Source organism: Bombus flavifrons, chromosome 11, assembly GCF_040668555.2.
Source record: "Bombus flavifrons isolate JBK064 chromosome 11, iyBomFlav1_principal, whole genome shotgun sequence".
Lineage (NCBI taxonomy): Eukaryota > Metazoa > Arthropoda > Insecta > Hymenoptera > Apidae > Bombus > Bombus flavifrons.
Genome location: NC_138452.1, coordinates 6264346 through 6285740, shown reverse-complemented (window position 1 = coordinate 6285740; position 21395 = coordinate 6264346). Strand labels below are relative to the sequence as shown.

At 42.8% G+C, this 21395-nt stretch overlaps 1 protein-coding gene across 9 annotated transcripts in view; it reads left to right on the top strand.

Moving 5' to 3' along the window:
• LOC138184901 (agrin) overlaps window positions 1–21395 on the top strand; it is a 388032-nt gene that overhangs the window by 59809 nt on the left and 306828 nt on the right. For 5 of the 9 annotated variants that reach the window (XM_069123335.1, XM_069123337.1, XM_069123336.1 and 2 more), the window contains exon 1: window positions 2093–3327. The exons of the other annotated variants lie outside the window; for them this stretch is intronic. The gene's annotated coding sequence lies outside the window, so the exon portion shown is untranslated. Of the gene's footprint in view, window positions 1–2092; window positions 3328–21395 lie in introns of those variants that run through there. 9 annotated transcript variants of the gene reach the window in all.

Sequence of the window (21395 nt, the reverse complement as noted above, 5' to 3'; positions counted from 1 at the left end):
TTTATCGTCATTTATTTATTTGCAGTAACGTTGTTTCTTCAAATCATACGTAGATATTTGCAAGTGTAACAATTAACATACTGATTCCACACGTGATGCGAGATAGTGAGATTTCAGGAAATACCTCGTGTGGGTATATGTATTAGGTTATTCTATAAATAACGCAGTTTTTTCATTTACGTAGATTAGGTGAAAATAAACAACTATCTGTTGGTAATTAATCAGTGACCTTTCTCCCCCTTCTCTTTTATAATCGTTTGTTATCTTCGTACTGAGTTTTCCGTTCTATTTTTGGTAAAACTCTTATCGTGATGAATTCCATTGTTTTAAATTCAGCTTTCGGAAGGTGTTATTTATGCAATGACATAATATAAATCCGTAGTATTTATGGAAGATACGCGCTAGCTTAATTAATGCAATTCAACACAATTCTGGTCTTTACAACTTCCAGATGTAACCAAATCTCTCGAGGATCTAAACTTTCGTCTCAAATCCCATTCAGTTTCTTTGCTCTTTCGACTTTAATCTTGCCTTGTGTTTTTCTTGACATACGGACGATAAGTTTAATCATAGTACTTGCGAAAGATTCCTATTCCAAATTTCAAATATATTTTCTACTACTTAAAAGCTACCATTTAATGATTAGACTCTAATCCGGATGATATGTCAAGTGTCATAAACTATGTTATGCTACGATCAATCTCAGATTTCGGTAACAAAGCGTGAAATATGATCGACGGTAAAAGTGAGAAAGTTCTCCAGCTTTAAGTTGGAAACGTAACTCGAATTCGACATAGGACCGAAAAGACCCGTGTCACTTTAACCGAGCGAGTCAAAGAGGGCTGGAACGTGGACGAATCGCTACTCGGAAGACTCTTGAACCGACGTCAAGCGGCGAAACGCGCTTGCTAAGTTTCTCGGAAGTGGTTTTAGGACTGATTGATTTCTCACATCGAATCGTCGATACCAACTCTGAAAGCGGAATCGGAGGAACGCGAAAAAGGGACAGACAGTGGAGCAGACGCAGATGGTGCAACGTAGAAGGTAAAGGCAATGGGACAAGAACAGAGAGCAAATCTGAAATTCCATGGGTTAACCACGGAAAACCGTTGACTGTATCGAGAACAACAATTCGATTGATTTATCGTGGTTTACGTTAATTAATCGATGCGAACGTTTGTGAATCGCAACGTCGTCCTCCGGTACTGCTCGTGCTTACGTTACATCGACTGATTTTGCGACAATATCATCGGCCGTTGGCTTTGTTCTCTTTTGTTCCATCATAGAACGTTCATCCGTTTATTTGTTTCATCTTACCCAATAGAACAAAATGCTACAGAATTACACGCGAACTGTCGATTAACCTGCTTTGCCCTATACTATCGAAGCGTATTAATCGTAAAATTTCATTGTAAATAGAATTCATCTGTACATTATCGGATTTAAATGTAACTTATAGCATTGGAAACTAATTGCGAATTATATCCAGTATTTAATGTTCTATAGCGAGAATTTCATTTTCGTAGAAGAAGAAAGAAATTACGTCGAAGCGCTCCGTGAGAAAGCGCAGTATCTAAGTGCTGAATTGTAACACGTATAGTTCGAAGGAAAAGATAAAGGAGGAAGAAGAGAATGTAAGGCATGGGGTTAATTCCCCGATCGATTAGGTCGTTTTTACAGCGTTAGCTTAGGCATCGTAAATTTACCGATTCTCCACGTATGAAGGACCATATACACGCGCGTCGCATACAAGATTCGATGTTCGATCGTAGTTAAAAGAAGGTTAAAAAGATACCAGACGACGTACGATTTCGGCTCGTTATCTGTTTCACCTGCACAAGCAACGCAGGAGTAGCGAGTGTCAAGCACAAAGTAGAAGGAAGACTCTCGTCGGCTCGTACACCTGGCGCAGGCGCGGAATACTCCATCCCTCTCCCTTGGACTGTTTATGCCCTCTGCACCCCCAGCCACCCCTTATCGCTATGGGGAACCGACGAAGACGGCGGACACGTTGAACGGAGAGGAGTCGAGTCGAGTTTCGGGGTTTGGGGTCGGCTGACAGTCGAACCGTGCTTCAGTCGGCCGGCGAACTCGCGTGCCGAGCCTTCGTCCCGGTGACGTTCCTCGTCGTCGACGGCGACAACTGCATCCTGTACCTCGATCAGTTAGCCGACACGATGCAAACGACGTTCCCTCGACGAGGACGCACATTTTTTCACGCTTGTCGGGTATCGTAAAGTTCGCGTCAACGTCGCGTTGCTGTCCGCGATTCATTCGTTCGTAAAGACAGTTTCGTTTAAAAGTTTCCTTGCGAAGTAGAAACGATCGTTCGTACGCTCGATTTTGTCAATCACCGATAGACGTTCGAACAGAAAGCGCATTTCCGATCATGAGGATGTCTAACGAAAGGGTGGCCAAAATTACGACAGATTAAATATGACTATCGTCGACGAAGGCACGAAGGATTTTATACCGGATCACACGAAAACTTTACCAGTGTACAGTGGATGAAGTGACGTTCGATGGAGTGTATGTGTAGTGCGTAGAACTTAGCAAACGAAGAACCCTCGAAATCGTTACTACTCGAACTCGTTGCAACGTCTGGAAAGCGCCAGGAAAGAAAATCCATTAACTTCTTCTGTATTCGGTACTCGGTGAGATCCGTTCAATTTCCTTCATTAATAACCCAGTGAGTGTCCGGTGGCCGAAGTTCCGTGAAACTTTTTCCGCCATGTACGATCCTACGCTCGCGATCCATTAAAGTCCATTAAGCGTCTGCTCGTGGCACTGCCGGAAGTTGGAAAAATCTCCGCGGAGACTTGCTGGCAATTCTCTTCGCGAGAAACATCGACACATTCATAACCGAACGTATTTGTCGTATCCTTACGCAGAGGCGACGATCCATCGTTGGCATGTGTATACAAACCGGTGGGAAATATTACGTCGCAGAATTCGGTGAGCTTTATGAGCGGGATGGGTCGATAGCAGACTCGTGATAGCTATCGTTTAGCCGATGGTATTGTTCGGCAGAGATATCGCGTTCGACTATGAGAGCCTAAGGAAATCGAAAGAGGGAATCGAATGGCCTGTCTCAGCTACCGTGTAATCCAACGTTAACGAGGAAAGGAAAGTAAGGGTCCTGCAGGATCGGTGAAACGTGTCTGTCAGTGAAAGGACCGGTAGCGGGTCTTTTATTTTTCGTCGACTTCGTCCTTGGAGAGTGAAGTGTCGTAGAAACGAGAGGGGAGGATTACAAAAGAAGAAGGACAACGCGTGTTAATTAAAGAGCGGCAGAGACCAGAGAGAAACGAACAGCCAGCCTGACAGGTAAATATTTACCGACGCCGCGGCACAGTAAAATCGCAATTTCAGAGCGCGCGTTTTTCTTTCTCTCTGTTCTTCTTCTATTCATTGCAACGTTGAACGAGAACAACGGGGGCGAGTATGTACCAGAACGAGTACAGCCAAAAGGACGATCAAAAGACGATACGGGACGATCGAATTCTTGTATATGGATTCATCTTGGCGTCCTAGTCGCATTGTTGTGTTTCATAAACAAACGGAGTGTAGAATTTTATGTGAATGATACCCGTGAATAGATTTCGTTCGTTCTTAGTTATTAGGAGGGGGTGGGGATATCAATGCCTTCCTGACCGCTCCTTTCATCGCGTACGAATTTTTGAATTTTTATGCTACTTTTTTTGTGATCATCTTTCTTTTACGTAAAATTGGATTTTTAAATAATTTATTCGTGCCTCTCGTTCTTCACAGAAATAGTTTCTTTCTAATACATAAGTTAGACTCGAGTCGTTTTGTTTGCTGACAAGAATACGTTTGATATTTCCATCGATGTCAAACTGTAAGAAGATGAAAGCGAGAAGCAAAAGGCGACGGTAAAAGGGAACCGAAACTTGATTTTTTTCTCAGTTTAGGCTGATACCGTGCGACAAGGGAGAATAGGGTCTACGTGCGAACACGTAGCGTTACGCCGCACACGACACTCGAACATTTTACGTCCTACTGAATTAGAATCACGGGAAGTCACGTGACCGGATGCGTTCTACACGAGTAATCGATCTGCCAGCTGCCATAATTCTTGCCTACTTCACGTTCGCTACGATTTCTATGTATGCACTGGCCCTTCCTACACCGTGAATCGTTCCCGTGGATCGCTCTACACGCGGCGTTTTCAAACTCCAAACTACATTTCGATAAATTAATGTCATCGTTGACACAACCTTTCAGTAGCGTGTAATAAAAATCACTGGAATTTTTTCCGTTTGAGCTTCAACGAGATCAGATTAAAACACGATCGGTCGAATCCTCGTCGTTCATCGATGTTTTATACGCGTCAATTTAATGCTTCGTTAATACGGTCTGCTGACATATTTTATAGCGGTGCGATTGACTGACGACACAACATTCGACTGTCCGGTCACGAACGTGATAGACGTGGTCGGAGTTTTACGGTCAGTTCTGATATCGGTGAACCTTCGGGTAATGCAACCTGGTTGTACGCTGTAAAGATCAAGATCGCGGTGGATTATTCCGATACGTTCCGCTCGTATCGCGACCGCTATTTCCACTTTGTAGGTGGTTTAACAGAAACTGACTGGAATCGCAACGATCTGTCGGAGATTTTTTTAATGAAAGATACGAAACGCCTTCGATATTGGAATCTTAATTGGGTTTCACGGAAAATTTGTTTGCGGTCTGACTGAACGCGAATGCGAACGCAGAGTCTACGACTGATCGATAATAATCGTGCAGGTGATTTCTATCGAGTCGCCGACGGAATGTTCGAGGTTCCAGCTATCTCGTGGTAATTCCGCGAGCATTAACAGTCTTAATCGCGTGAAAGTTTACCCGGAAGTTCGGTGTATCTGTTTAAGTTGGCGCGTTATCGGAGAAATCGATTGGCAAGCCAGGCCTGTTGTAACGATGGCGCTTGAGATAAAATTCTGTTTGGACGAGTAACTCCGAGCGGAACCGTAACGAGGCTGTCTCCGCACGTCGTGACGGTTTTACGGCACTCGCGCTAAACTAGTCTTGTCGAAGACTTCCTCGATGTTTCCCCTGGTCTGCTATCGGCAGCAACGATAACAACGACCGTCTAATTGGATGGAATATCCAATGCAAGATATTAATAATTAAATGATCATGGCTGTTACGTGTAACATAACAAATATTAGACGACGATACAGTATCGTTTTCACATGAGTTGAAATACACCGGAAATTATTAGTTGGCGTTATGATTATGTGGGAAATTAGCAAAGAGTCCGTGGTTTTGTATCATTGTAAACAGGAAAATATTATATCCGCGGCTATTATCGTATTGGTATTATTGGTAACTGTATCGGTTAGCTTTAATCCTTTGTTACGTTAATACGGACGATTTTCCGTGTTAGACAAATGAAGTGTCTCTTTTTTCTTTTTAATTGGTATATACGATCGAGGCTGGTTTACGATAACGCGCTAGTTAACGAAGAAGGTGGAAGGAAAACGGATCCGTATGGGATCTGCTGCGCGGCCAGTAGTAGTATCAACGACTCAGCGGACATGGGTTTCCGTACCCGACAGGTGATTAATTATCCCGTGGCAGCGTGAAGGTTTTGCTCCCCATTAACATCAGAGACGCGTACGCGCCTTTCTCTGTAAAGATTCGATGTTCGCTGTTTCTCGAAATTTATGTAATTTCCAAACAAATAATATCTTTAATACGATATCGAACAGAATTTTGTTAGTACTATAATTATAATTACGAGGTTTGAGAGTTTGAAAATAAAGAAAGTAATAAACAAAGAACGATGGCCCCGATATGCGTGCGTACGAGAATATTGGAATATTAAAGTTCGATTAATTACTTTATGAATACAGATATTCGTTTTAAATGAATTTATTTTCAAGGAAGCACCTACTGAAATATTATGGATAGAAATTTGCTTTTGTTCGCCCTTCGAGTTTTAAAATGTTGTATATTGTTTCATCGACGTTACGCTGAGAGTAGATTGTATGCGAAATTAGAATTTATGTTACTCTGCATCGGTATCATCTTTCTCGTTTGAAAGGATTGGAAGAATATCGAGTGGGAAATTAAATTCTTAACGAAGTATATGTTATAAAGCAACGGCATTGTGGCATTTTCTTTATTGTCTCTGTCTTTTCTCAGTGTCCGTTGTTCACGAAAATTCTAATTGTAGAAATAAACGAAAAACGTATCGTGAAGTGTACAATGTTACGTCGACATTGCATGTTCTACATTTTATATTACAACACGTGTATTATTATCGCAGAAAATTTCATGTGTTAAATGTGTTTTGTTAGCAAATTACGAATAAAAATTAATCGAATCATTAGTCGAATTATGAACAGTTAAATTTCGATATACATTTACAGTGAAACGAAATTCAAAAGCGATAGAAAATCGTAGCGCAAGGGAACTTGCATTTTATCATAGAAGATGCGTCTCGAGCTTCGTCGAGTTTTCGTTGAACAATTAATTCGTTTCACAGTCACGTTCGTTGCGTCACTCTGTTAATTAAAAGACCGTTAACTTTCCCAAGTTGCTCTGGCCGTTTTGTTTTATTTTCGATATTCGACAACGTAACGTCGGCCTCGTTCTGTTTACGAGCGAGAAGTTCTTGGCAACCCGTACTCGAGGAATTATTCAGCCCAAGAAACAGAAGTCACGGTAGTTATCCGCGGTACTCGTTAACAACAACTTGTAAGTTCGGACAATTATTCAGCGGAGTAATTGGACCACCCGAAATCCCTGGGTCACGTACTTTTAGCTTTGACTTGCAGGCAAGAAAATAATTTTGTTTGCTACGTTTTCTTCTACGTTTCGTTTTTGAATTTAGTCGAAATCTACTTTTTATTTTTATAAATCAGCAATCAGCTTGCGAGCTTGGAATAATAACAAATAAACTTAACGGGAAGCTACGTGTATAGCGCTCGACAGACAGATGCGGCTGTTTGGAAACTTTTGGTTCACGTCGGGATTTCCAACGAAATAATGATCTTTTGTTTCACGGAGGAACATTTCTACTAGTACTGTTCGAAAGGATAAATAATACCGCCGTGGAATATCGTCCTTTATATATTTCCTTCGGTATACTAGTACCTTTCGCGATGTTATTCTCAGAATAAATTGATTAAGCTCGCGAATAACTTTACGCAAGAGTGTATATTGTATTTTAAATCGTCCGATATAACCAGATTTCGGATTGTCGATGTTCTATGGTGAACATACGTGCGATGAATTGATATCATTATGTATCTTCATTAATCACGGACTATCCGACAGCCTCGATTTCGCTTGGATGGATAATCGACGAATAGAGGATGTTCAAGAATGACTAGTATCTCAAAAGTGCGACGATGTAAACGTTTAATCGATATTTCGAACCTGCCGATATAACCGTGTACGAATCTGCACACGCGATAAAGATAATTCTGTCATACGTTATTACGCGTTGTTACAAATTATTATCTGTAATAATAAAATTGTTGCATCATGAAACTGATATCTCGTCTAATCGGAAAATTTCATATTACACGTTGTACACGCAGAACGCTATTTGCAAAGTTATACAAACGCTTGTTTACTCATTTAGTAGCGTTTGAACTAAGAAGAAATCGGGGAGAATTTGAATAAATTTTCTCGTCGAAACTTTATGTGTCCAAAAAGTGAGAAAGACAACAAAAAGTGAAGCGAGAGAAAGAGAGAGGAGATGAGGAAGTAAGTAGAGTACACATTTGCAGCATTAATATCATAAATAATGGTTTATCGAACTCCGGCGGTACTTTTCCGTAACTCTGTTTGTTCGGAAACATTGGCGGTCGTTGATTAAGTTCTCGTTAAAACTTTTCTTTGATCTTATTTATTTCACTCGACTAACTCACGCCGTTTGATATTCACTCCGTCAAACCGAAGTTAATAAGCATATAAAACGAGCACGTCGACGTCCAAAGGAATTTCATTTCCTGTGTTCACGTTTCCCCTTCATCTTCCTCTTTTTTTTCCGTTTGTGGAACACGGCGCATTTACTTATAACTACTTCAACGAAATAGTCTATGCGGTTCGTTGGTGAAACAGCGACGAGCGTGGAGAGGGCTGAGGAAGGAAGCACGAAATCGTTTCCCGTAATAAATCACCCTTCAGCATCGCGACGAAACATCAGACACGACGTAAAAACATCGAAATTCTTGGCTCGCTGTATTTCGGTTTGGATTAGGTTTCGTAGTCTCTGTTCGAGCTTTGTGTTACCGTTTCGAGACACGAACACGTCGTATACATACAGATATAACCAGAGGCCGGCTGTGTAACGCGATTCAAAGTATATTTAAGGTAAATGCTTACTTCCATCGTCCGAGTGCACCGTATCCATCCATTCGTTTTCCGTTGGTCGTGAACTAACACCCTCTGAACCATGGCCTCTCTTACTCTTTCACGATGAAACCGCAGCCGCAGCTATCAGAGGAATCCGTGCACTTTCAATTAAAGTGACGCAGCTCGGCTGCATTAAGGACGCTCGAGGCTCTACGGCGTTATGGCTTCAATTAACGGTTAGAGGATGTGAAGGACGAAAGGTGGTGAGGGGTGGATGGGTCAGGCTAGTAGAGGGAGCGAGGGTTGGGGTGACGATGGTTGGTCTGGCAGGTTCTCTGGCATTTACTTTAAGGCTCCTCGAAAGGAACCAAGCATCCACCGTTCGCGTTCAGGAACAACGAGGATGAGGTATGCGACCGCAAGGCTGAAAAAAGAACGGTCCGAGTATCTAAAAGCTCGACAAAGTTTCATTTAAAAAGCTAATTAACTTATCCAATTACCGTCTCGCTAGCTGGAGGACCAACGGTACCGCGACTCGCGCGAGAAAAAGATGAAAAATCCAACGGTCGCATCCGGTTCCTTTTTTTTTCTTCTTCTTCCTCTTCTTTCTCTCTTTCTCGGGGAATACCGCGGGATTTCTCGCGATCCGCACAGCGAAAGCGCGCCGCTGGGACGACAAAGAGGCGGCAGGGGAGGAAGATCGTGAAAGAACGCTGGGATTAAGGGAAGAAAGAGCAGGAGAATCAATTTAGACGCGACTACCCGATCTTTTATGAGAAAGTGCACGGATTACGGATCGCAAGAAATACAAATCGTCCCCGGTAACGGCGTGCTGATCCTCTAGATTAATGATTCACCCTCCTCCTCCTTTTCTCGCCTAGACGCCGCTTTCTCGGATGCGCGCGTACTCACGATTTCCGACTTTACGAATTACGTTTTCGTTGTCGTCGCGTGTCGTTAAACCAACAAATCCGTATATACATGTATCCGGTTCCACCAATCCAGTTCCATACGAGGCTTTTCGGATACAGGGGTATACGAAACGTGCCAGCAGAGATGAGTTATTCGAGACATATTCGTCGGTCGTGGTCGCCGGCTGAATTCAAAGCGGGGTCGGATTAACCGTAGCTATTATAGCTGGTGGATCAATTGATCTGGATAATCCCGTTACTTGGCAATGTTTTTTTTCCCCGCAGCCACTGGTGCTACTGCTACTGTATCGCTCCCTTTAATTCAGCCACGTTCCATGTCCAGGTGCTCCATGGGACGCAAATAATGACGCGCCGGAGTAAACCGACAGACAGACCTGTCTGGATTTGCGGCCTGTGTATCCACACGTGAGAAAATATCGTGTTTACTATGCCTGATCAAATAGTGTACGGGTGTATCGCGTTCGCGCTGGCTATCTCGTGCCTCTTCTTCTCTGTCCTCGGTTTATGCCCTCGGTTTCTCGCATGCAAATACACCAGTTGCCTGTATTCCGAATCATGCAAAGGACGCTCCACTGCCAGAGGATTCTGCCGGCAGTACCGTTCGATTTTATTCGCCCGCGACGAATACACTTGGGCTATTTTCCACTCTTTTGTGTTCAAAGTAAACAACAGGCATTTGCCGAGTTTCCGAATTTCCATGGCCAAACTGACTCTCTCCTTTTTCTGTGGTGTCGCGTAAACTGTCGACGTTATTAAAAATTGAAATGCCCAGAATCTATAAGGTACATTTTTAACGAAAGTTACACAGGGATAAACGTTAAGCATTCTAAGTATACAACAAAGCCTTTCATTCCGCTACGGAAAACATCAGTTATTTCACGAAACGTCATCGGTATATCGTAGTCGAAAACGCACATAGGCAAACACAATAGTACACTTTTGTCCAGTTAAATGAAACGAGATGCGCTAATGAAACAGCAGAATAATGACGCTCTAGTCGCGATATGCGAATGAAATGTTAAATTCTTCGACGATAATTGTTAATTAAACGATATATAAGCTTTCCGTTTATTTACCGCAAATAGCTTCCGCGAATTAACAAAGCGTCCAATTGTCCAACTAGGTTTCGGCTGATTTCACTGCGTGACCAGGAATGTCTTCGTTGCATCGGAACGAGAATAGGACATTTGGCCGCGCGACACGTTTAAGATGGTGTACGAACACGTTCACGCGTGTTAGTGTAATGTTAACCTTTCCAGGGCAAGACTTTGGGGTACCGTGACCTGACATTCTGACCCAACCCTTACCGATATTTCGTGGGATACATACCGGCCGTGGAACGAGAGCCGCGTACGTGGATCACATTCTCCTACTGCACCTCGAAATGCGCCGCGGTTATTCCGGGCGTCCAGTGCGAATGCACTTGACCACACGACGACGCCATTTTTAACCTCAAGCAAAATACGTACTCGTTGAAAATTCCGTCGTTTTCCATAATACGCGATTTACGTGGCCATATAATTTAGAATAAATAGCCACTGGAACTCCTGGCTCATTTTTAGCCCGTGTTGTCTTTCTTTGTGCAATCTTATTTTATTACTTTGTTCATTAAAGGATTTCATTCATCGCACTCGCAAATATATGAAAATCCTGAATACTCTCTCGAGAATTTTCTTTGCAATTTATCGTTACAAGGATAAATATTTCGGTATTTGAAGCACGTACAATATTACGTACGATATTCTGGCCTCATTAGTCGCAATTTTTACGAAGCAAAAATGGTTTCCATGGGATCGAAGAAATGTCGCAGGTCTAGAAGAGAAATTTATGCTGCCGAGGGTAATATCGTCTCAAATTACCGGGAGATCGTGCATAATTCACCAGTGTCACCGCGAAGTACTCTCCTTGAGCTATGATCGCTTTATTATCTCGCGATTACGCGCACCGGTCCATTTGCATTAATTATCTTCCGTCGTCCGCGAAATAGAGTCGCGCTCGTCTGCTTCTGCCGGTGACGTACTTAAGCAACTGGTAAAGGATATAATAAATGTACTGGTCAGTTCTCCCAATCCTAGTAGTCAGCTACAATTGCCGTACAGTTGCAAATAATAAATAACAAAAGGGGCATTTTTATTTGCGACTTAAATATCGTTTGATGAAAAGTAGAATGCTAAAAAGGCTGTTCGCGTTTAGCTTTCGTCGATCCAACAAAAGAAGAATCTGAGAAATCCAAGAATGAAACATTAACAAGAAATTGTTGAATGTCGTTTGAACATTGTTTGAACGTTCATTTGCCATTTAAATATCGTTTAATCAAAGAGATTTTACGAACGATAGGTCGAATTTGAAAGAATTTATGTAGATCTTTCGTATGTTTAAATCAGAGAAATATTAAACGAGAAATATCATACCCTGTACGATAGAGCGTATAAAATGAACAATTTTACTAGGCTCATAGCGAGCTTTCGGTTCATGGCACATCGACAGCTTGAAAATAGCTCGCTAGTAAAAGGTATTGTCGTTGGAACGACCACGTTGGTCACTGGAGAGACCCTTTTATATCCTGACGAAAGACACGAACCTCTAGAGAAAGAACGATCGAGCCATACTGCAAACTCTCGTGTTATAGTAGAACCAATCTTCGCCCATCTCACCGACAGCCAACGGTGGAAAAGGGGGGATGAAGGGCCGAGGGGAAAGGAAGAAGGAGGTAGGGTGGAAAAGCGAACCGAGAGAAAGGAAAGAGATTACCTCGCGTAAAATCAGGACAGGGCGACTTTTCGACGTTCGCGAGGCAGTCGCCGTGTCGACCAGTTCCTTCTCTCCTTTCATCGTCGGTAATTCCCCTCCGCCGTGTGCCATCGGTATAGCTACTGGCCCTGACAGACAAAGGACCCCAGTACCGGATTTTCCTTGGTGAACGACTAACACGTTCTGCCACAAATAGGGCGCGCACCCTGCACGCGATTTTTGTCGAATAGTCGAAAGTTGGACGAGGATACATCGAAGCCTTTCTCGGGGGAAACAATTTACGCCGATCACGTTTCTTGCTCATCGTTTCGTCGTGCTGGCAAAAACGTTGCACCCATCTGCCGTGCATTCCCCAGATTCTATATCTTTTCTGGCTACAGACACAATTTTAATCATTGTCCAAGTCGTATTTTATCGGCGCCACTGCAATAAGAAACTGATTTCCAGAAACAATCGTCGTATTGCGAGGAAGGTTAAAATTCCGTCGTGTAGTTCGATTCTTCCACTAATGTCTGTATACGAAGAAGTCCTCTACAAACCAAGTGGCTCCTAGCATAATAAAACAATAATCCCGCATCGTAAGTCAGCTAAAGTGATATTTCAGTCTCCGTCGCTGACCCAACCTACTCTTCGGTCCTCCCTTTCAAGGATCCGAAACATAAAACCTTTCCGTGCAAGATTTCACGCGGGTGCTCTGAGCTGTGGAAAAGAACACTGCAGGGACAGTAAATTTTTTTGCTGGTACCGCGGCACGGCGCTTATTTCTCGGCTGGAGAGGGATTCGTCAAGCAATTTTCGCGGCGGAAAAGTGTGGAGACAAAGTTTGCGGCTGAAGCGAAGGGGTCGCAAGCCGATAGTAAACCAAATTAAAGACCCCGCGAGGGGGCGGTAAAGCAATTTCGTAGTCCCGCGTTGCGCCGCACTGGGCGAACGCGAAGCGTTTCTACGTCACTGGATACGAATGGCGGGTGGAGTGTAATGGCGAGAGACAGAGTCGGGGCAAAACGTATCCTTTGCCACGCTGGTTCTCTCCACCTTTGCGACCGAGTACTACGAATTCTTTGCGCGTGCACGTCTTCGCGTAAACCCCTGCAAACGTTTAAGCGTCCATGGACGTACACAAAGAAACGGCGAAGTTTCAAGCGCGTATCCCCGTTTCTCGAGCGAACGACAGCGGGAAAGTTGATCTCGATCCTGTACCGTTCCCCTGTGGAAACGCTTTTCCTACTACGATGCTATGATACCGTGAAAAATATGTACAAGCACTTTGCGTCGAGGTTAATGGAACGTATTCTCAGGGATGAATTAAGGCGAATTGATAGTTTGCTAGAAATCACAACGAAGGAACATGGATATTTAACAACTTTTGCGAATTTTATATAAGCGTATGGTTTTATGGCAAAAAATTGTTTTTCTTTCAATATCTCGTATAGGTTCGGCGGTGCTAGGGCCCTGATGAACATGAAGCGATCGACGCCACTAATGATGATGAATTTGCAAATAAAATTGCCGTGCAATCTGTGCGGACGGTATTACACGCACTCCCCCCAGATAAACGGGACTCGGGTAAATAGATCGATGGTAGATGTAAGAATAATTCAATCGTGGTTGCCAGTGTACGGATTTATGTAGAATTTATGCGAATCGATCGCGTTTAGTTCCTGTAAATGCGGATCTGCTACGTGCAAGAGGAGGAGAATCGATCCGCCGTACACGAGAAAGCTTCGGGACAAATTGTTTTCTAGGAATAACGAGAGGCCCGACGTAAAAACGAATGTGGGTCGATCGATGATTCGAGCATCCGGTGAAAAACCTCTCGACAGCCGTCGGTTAATCTGCATAGAAGATTTAAATTAAGTTTTTGCAAAGTTCTCTGTATACCCGAGTAACGATCGAGAATTAAAGTTGTCGATTGCTTAAGAAAAAGGCAACTTCGATCTCGCCTGAAACATGGTTATCCTCGCGGAGGAATTTAGAGCGATTTTTCGGGAAAAATCGTCCCGTCGATTCGACTTTCAAAATTTATGGAGATTCGGGAAAGTTTCGTTCGCGCGTTACGGAACTAGCGGATTAAAGCATCATATCTTGTCGGTGATGAATTATTATGGCTTATGGAGAAACTTATATGGAATTCTGTATTGGCAGCCTGGCAGCGGCAAATTAGGACGCCTTATCATACCGGTTTCCCTTCGCGTTTTCCTCGAACCTTGTATCGTTTCGTATAGCGACAATTATTCAGGAAAATCCTACCTTATAATCCTGAACGATTTATTACTAAAACATTTATGTTACCTACATCCTTTGTGAGTGGTAGGGAAATTTTCCAATATATAACACACTTTTAATAATAAAATACACCCTTTAGTGTAACGATGATTAAATCGATCTTTAAAGTATAACTATGAAACTTCCCTTGTCCTTCGGTATAGCAGAAGATCGCGAAGTTTCTGGATTCTGACTTTCAACGCGATTTCTGTCGTTCTTGATATTCGATCAACTAAGTATTCGCTGGAAATAGCCTTGTTAAGAAACTTGTCTTGGCTAATTCTATTAGCTGTTTGACATATTATCGTACCCTTTTTCTCTCTATCGTCATAATGCGTGGTTCCATCGTGCATTTTCAAGATGCCTTTTCACGCTTGCTAGCGATACATACGTAACATATATTCCAGCTTCTTTTGTCCACTCGTTCCTCCTACATCCTCTGGCTATCATTACCCACAGGAAAACTTTATTAAGTCCTCAACTTCACGAAACAGGCGACCTCAGTTGATCTCGTTTACATCGATCGTTGTTAGTCTTCCAGTTATTGCAAAAAATACGCGAATGGAGGCTATTTGTAATGGGTCTCGAAATTAGGAAATTTATTTAAAAAAGGAGATATATTATCGAGTGGAAATTTTGAGCGTTAAAAGCGCTAGATAGGCGAGCAGAGGATGTATCAGTACATAAGAGGTAGAACGGAACTGAAATATTGTAGCGGTACGTCGCTTGGAACAATTAGAGAAAGCATTTGTTTAATCCATCCGGAATAAGATAGATTAAATATTAGGGATAAATTGTACGAGATACGCCGGAAATTGAGTTCATAACTGGAGAAATGAATTCAGCGTGTTGATTATGGCTAACCATTTATCTTTGGAAGAACAGCTGTTGAAAAGATCTCCAATGTATATTATTTATGATGGCAGATCAAATTGATTCATATAGTAATGCGATGACGTTTACGAGTATTCAATGAGATCGTAAATGAGACATCGAGTATCGCATTAATTTTTACGACAAACATATCGCCTTATGTACTGCTATTAGGACTAAAGGATCTATTCGTATTGAGTTTCAAAAATATTAAGCGTTTCATCGACAACGTTAATTCACTTTCGACCAATATCACGTTGAAAACTAGGTTGAAAGAGAAGTTCTTCGCATTCCTGGTTCTTCCGCTCAATTAAATAAAAGTAAAGAACATAAAGAAGATAACCTTCTATGGCATTAACTCACGAACGAAAGGACGAAACTATCGAGGCAGCAAATCGACAATGGAAAACCCAAAATGAGTCGCGTTGGAATGCGCCTGACGCGCGGAATTAGAGACGTTTTATGAAGGGAAAACGGAGCTAATACCGCTTATCTCCTTAAAATTCAGCAGAAAGCATTTTGCGGAATTGTATCCCGGGGCCATCAGCGCGCGATGTTCGCCCAACATGTATATCCAATGGGAACTGTGTATGGCTAGCGGTTCGCCTTTCGTACGCTACCTTCGCCTGCTAACCATCCTGATATTCCCTCGTCTACGACGAGTAAGCATTACAGGAAAGCCTTTATTAAGTCTTCAACTTTGTGGGACGCGTGCCCGTCCATCATAGCGGAATTGAGTTCCTATGCACGGTCTATCTTGGGTTAACACATCGACAATTTTCTGGCTCGATGTAATTAGAAATCAGGTTGACGTAAAACCAAGCCCGTTCCTCGACCTTTTGATTGTCTTATCGGTGTTTCTCAACCTCGGGCCACGAGAATAATCATCGAACGAGTGGAACCTGGTCGAAATGGTCCGTTTCCCCTCGATTCTTCGTGCGTTGTATTTCCGTGATTGTCGAATGCTCGTGACGAGCCGGCATCCCCGACAATTCGGGAAATCATTTTTCTCGTTTCGCGTCCCAAGCGAGCGTGTGAATTTGATTTTCTGTCGACGGCTTTCGGCGAGTTTCATCACTGCGGGCTTGAATTTTATTTTTTTATGTGTGCTCTGCTTTTCTTTTTCCAACGAAAAGTGTGCGTAAAATACACACAAGCAAATTGTCGAACGTTTCGATGTCCCAAAATACCAGCGACGTATCCCCGAGCGTCTGTTTCGAGCGAATCGAAAAAAGCTTGAAGCACGCGCGTTTCGTATTGCGAACGGATGAAATATAGCTATGCCGAGAATAGCAACTTATTATCGATGTAGTGTATATGTTCAAGTTCAAGTACGCTTTTTCCGCCTGCAAATAGGCTATTGAAGTCTAGATTCTGACATTTGACTTTTCCCTTAACTAGGTTATCCCAATTTTATCAGTAATATAAATAGCCGGCGATCAAATGTTTCCTCGAATGTCGATAATTCCAATTTCAGAATGGAAGGTATAAATGGAAACATTTTGCAACGGACGCATATGGTATCTGAATGACAGATTTATTACATACACGACGCTATCGGAGATACACGGAATGCAAGCTCGACGGATTCCCTCGGGGGCGGGAAAGTTTCTCGTACTCGGTATATTTGTCTCATTGTCGGACGCGGTTCAGCGAAGCGTCGTTGAAAAGAACAGGAAAGCGTCGTGCTACACTGGAGAATCGTCGGAAATACTTTTCTGATCTTTTCATCCGTTCTGCTCGAGTCACGAGCAAGTTAAACGAACGCGAAAAATATCTGATATCTTTGTATTAACAGCACATCGAACGACTTAAGCTGGAAATAATACGACTAGCTAATAATGCGACTAGCTAATGGAAAATCGTGAAGTAATAGATACTCGTAGAATCAAATAAGAACGTAGACGTTATTAGAATAATCGTGTCTTCCGGCTTTAAATTTTTGGCTCGGGACTCGAGCAAATTCCCGTGCAAAGTCTACTTTGCGAAGTAGCAAAAGTCAGCGAGTCATGGGCTTCGTTTTTCTCAGCTCGTGGCGAAAGTTTTGCGCGTATTCGCCTTTGGAAACTGAAGGAGACGAATCGAAGCCAGTCAGTCAGCCAGTCGATGGAAGGAGGCCGAGGAAGAAAGAACGAAAATGGAAAGAAAGCGGAGAAGTCGAGAGTCGTCGGAATACATTTCTCGGTTGTCTATTGGCCCTCGAGATGCAAAGACGTCTCGAGGAGCCACGGCGTTTTTCTAATCTCGAGAGAAAGAGAGAGAGAGAGAGAGAGAGAAATAGAGAGAGAGAGAGAGGAGGAGGGAGAAAAAGAGAGAGAGCGAGAGGAGAAGACATGAAAGGAGAAAGTTGTCTAAGAGTGGATGCGGGGATGGGGAAGAGAAGAAGAACAAGAAGAAAAAGAAAAGGAAGAAGAAGACGGAGGAGAAGAGCAAAAGGAAGAATAAGAAGTAGAAAATGATGCGGGAAAGTTTCATCAGAGTTTCCCATCTCTGCCCGGTTCTCTGACGCTGCTGCAAACCGAGCTTGGGAAACGACACAAGGAAATATTTTATTCAGAAGACTCATATGAGAACTGCCTATATATGGTAGTTTTATTATTTAGTTGGTGATCCTCTTACGCGCAGAAACGAGAATATTCGTGGTGGAATATTTTGGTTTTCGATAAAACACGTTTTCGTCCCGTGGGTAAAGGTAATACGAGAAGTGTGAGTTATACAGGATATTGATAAATCATTGATAACGTAATCTAGAATATATAATATTAAACAAATATCAAAGTATAGCTGCGTCACGAAAATAAATTCTACTTTATCTTTACCTCTATGCTAATTTTTTGTTGTACTTCTGACTTATATCTTTGATAACGTTTGAATTCCTTTTACCTGCTAAAGTGCATAATTTAACTGGAATTCTTTGGTTTATCATGCCATAGAATACCACGTATCGATTATTCAAACATTACACAGACATAATTCTTCGTCATCGATTGGCTTGCCTTTGCAGAGTGAATTATAAATTTTCCTAACCGAACCAAAAAGAATTTCCATATATGTACTTTCCGTATCTATATTTCAAAATGTAGCCTAAAAGCACTGTTACTTCGTTATCGTAATTTAATTTTCATCGATTCAATTCCTTCAATAAGCACGTAAAAATGTTATCGGCTATCAATTATTGCTGGGTGCGCGCAAATTGATATTTTGTTTAACCGTTTCAGCATCGAATAAACTACCTTAGAAGAGAATAGTTGTACAGCAGCTTGCTATCAATTACGACGCGACTGAAAAGGAAAAAATAAAAACGTAGATAATATGTCTCTTTGAAAGATCCGGCACGCGAATAGAAACGATTGGAAAGCGAAAAAAAGAAAATCTCTTTGAGCGTCTCTGAAATTTGTCGATACTTTTCACGTCAGGTATTCATTCACCGCTGTCCATTACATTCTGTGGGTTTCTAAAGCACGACTTTCGTCACGATTATACACGTGATTCCATTCGAAACCCTGAATTACGTAACGAGAGTACCACTATTCTTGATTCCTGAAAGATTTCACAGTCGAACCCTTGCAGGTGAATGTGGCTGCTTTCGTGACCGAGATCGTTCACTTTCTCACTATTCAGGAAATGTCGATTTAATCGAACTATCGATAACAGGGAAGCAGTAGAAATCCGTGAACGATCGTGTGCTGCCTTTTCCTCGTAGGAAAACAACAAACAGTAAAAGAAAAAATTGGAAATGGTAAAAGGGAGAGAGAGAGAGAGAGAGAGAAAGAGAGAGAGGGAGAGAGTGAGGAGGGGGAGGAACGGAGCGGGAGAAAGGCGCATTTGCGGTAACCCGTAGCTTTTTCCCGAGTATCGCAATGGCCAGGCTTCGCCATTTATTTCAATCCCGCTTTTCGTCGGTTGACGGCCGCTTTTGAACATTCATGAAAGAATAGTCCGCGGCAAAAGTGCTTAAATCTCGGCCTAAAATGTGCATTCGGGTCGCACGGGGCCGCGCAACCAACGCAACTTTGAAGCACGTCCGACTTTTCTCATATTCGGTTTTCTCATATTGAGCGCGCAACTTTTTCTGTTTACGTACAGATACGCCGCCAAGTAGTTTCATTAAAATTGATTCGTATTAAGCGAAAGTTGGCTTCAGAACGGGGTAGACGAAAGGACCGGATTAAATATTCGGCTTAAACGACCGCCTGGTTTTTGCGTGTTCTCTCGACGAGAGACCGCGATATTCAAAACCAGACTTTCGACCGGCGAACGCGCCGCGTCGGTTCGCTTGATTCCTCCACGGTAAAAAGAGGAAGGCAACGAGAGAGAGAGAGAGAGAGAGAGAGGGAGATAGAAAAAAGACAAAATACGAAAAAAGTGACACGGAATAAAAATACGATGAAAAATCAAACGGTTCCAGTTCCGCTATTTGAATTTCCAGAGATGGTTACGCGATAGACACGAATCAATTTCCAGCGAAACGTCGGACGGGATGTTTGCAGAAGTAAAAAGTTCGCGGAAAGGCTCTCGCAACTCGTGCACGCGGCCCCTTCGATCCGTGGAAAGTTCAGGACCGCCTTGCCTATGTAGAGCAATTTTTTCCCCTCTCCTACGTATTTCTTCTTTCTTCTCTTTTTCCTTTATTCCTTTTTTTTTTTTATTTATAATTTAACGTCGCCAGGTCTCTAGTCGGCGTCGATAACGCGCACGCGAGCCGGAATTTCTTACGTGCGCGCAAAAAACTGCCCTCACGTGCACATTGGCCGAACGAAACAAGAGTAAGGAGGTGGTCCGTTTTACGATCCGTCGCGCGGAAACGAGGCCTCGGAGAAGTGACGCCTTTGTGAACGGTCTACGTTTTTTTGTTTCTTTTTTCCAGCCTTGTTTTGTCATCGTCTCTTTCTTCTTCTTCCCTTTTTCTTCTTCTTTTTCGTTACTTTCTTTTTCTTGGCCGAACAATCATCCGCTACTTTTACGCGAGATGTATACTTACTTACACGCGCACGGACGCGGCCGTAGCCGTACGCGAGTTCGCGCGTAAAACGTACTCTCGGCAGACTCGCGTGCATTCATCGAAAATAGTTCCGCGAAGTCGACCCCGTTTTTCATTCCACGTCGTTTTCGTAAACAATACGTCAGGGTCGAACAAACTGCAATAAGTAAATGGCTTCTTAACAAGCGTGGCTCGTGGAGTCGAGTTCAACAATTTCACGACCTTTGTAAACTCGTCATATCGCGAATGGTCCCGCGAGAATCTTCTGTGCACCTCGATCAGCTGCGCGCTAACAGCTCGCTTAGTCTCCGTACTGCCGTGTTATTACAATTTTCCTTTTTTTTTTTTAATTTCCCCTATCGAATATATTTAAACGTTATACATATAATAAATGTATTACAAGATCTTGCTGGATTTACGTAATGCCACCTGGTTGGACGATTATTTTATCTGATATATGGATTTAAATCACGGGCGACGTAACTTACTTAAGATAAGTCAGGTAAAATTTGTTAAATAGATCTGAACGTATCCCTCGACTACTAATTAATGGGTAAAGTCGTAATAGATACTTAATGCTTATTTCATCCGGCTCTGTTTGTCCCAGTTACAGTTTCATTAGAAGCGACGAGTTGTTTTCCGGAATCCATTACAGCGTCGGGCAGATCCTTAAAACTTTTGTTGTAAACAATCGTTCGACAACTAGAACTGTAGCTCGTGCATTCTCCACTTCGACACAACCTTTACTGTTATTTTTGCTTAAGTATGTAGGATATGTTCAGCGTGTGTGCCGTGCGTCGTCCGCTCGAGATCGATCAGGTGATAGTAGACGCGTGCGTATGCTTTCCTCCCTTATTTTCCTCGTTTTTACACCCCTTTGCTAGGCTACCCTTGTGTACGAACTTTGATCCCGGAACATCGACTCTCTTCTTGTTTTTCTCTCTGTCTTTTAGCCTGGCATCTCCCTCTGCCTCGCTGTGTGTGTGTGTCGGGATTCCATAGTGCACTAGAACACTGTGACCTATCTCACGGAAATCGATACTCAGCCCGAGGATATCGAACTCTAATATCCTCTTCTGCGAGCCATAGTCACATCGTCGACTTTGCCGACGTTGAAACGGTTCATCGTACCGTGAGTTTCGGATATAGTCGATGTAACCACTACGCGGGACGCGGGTCTTGCAGGAAATAATCGGTCGACTTTTGTCTCTGCCGACAGTGGATTGAAAATATTACGGCTCAGATATCTCTTACGGTTC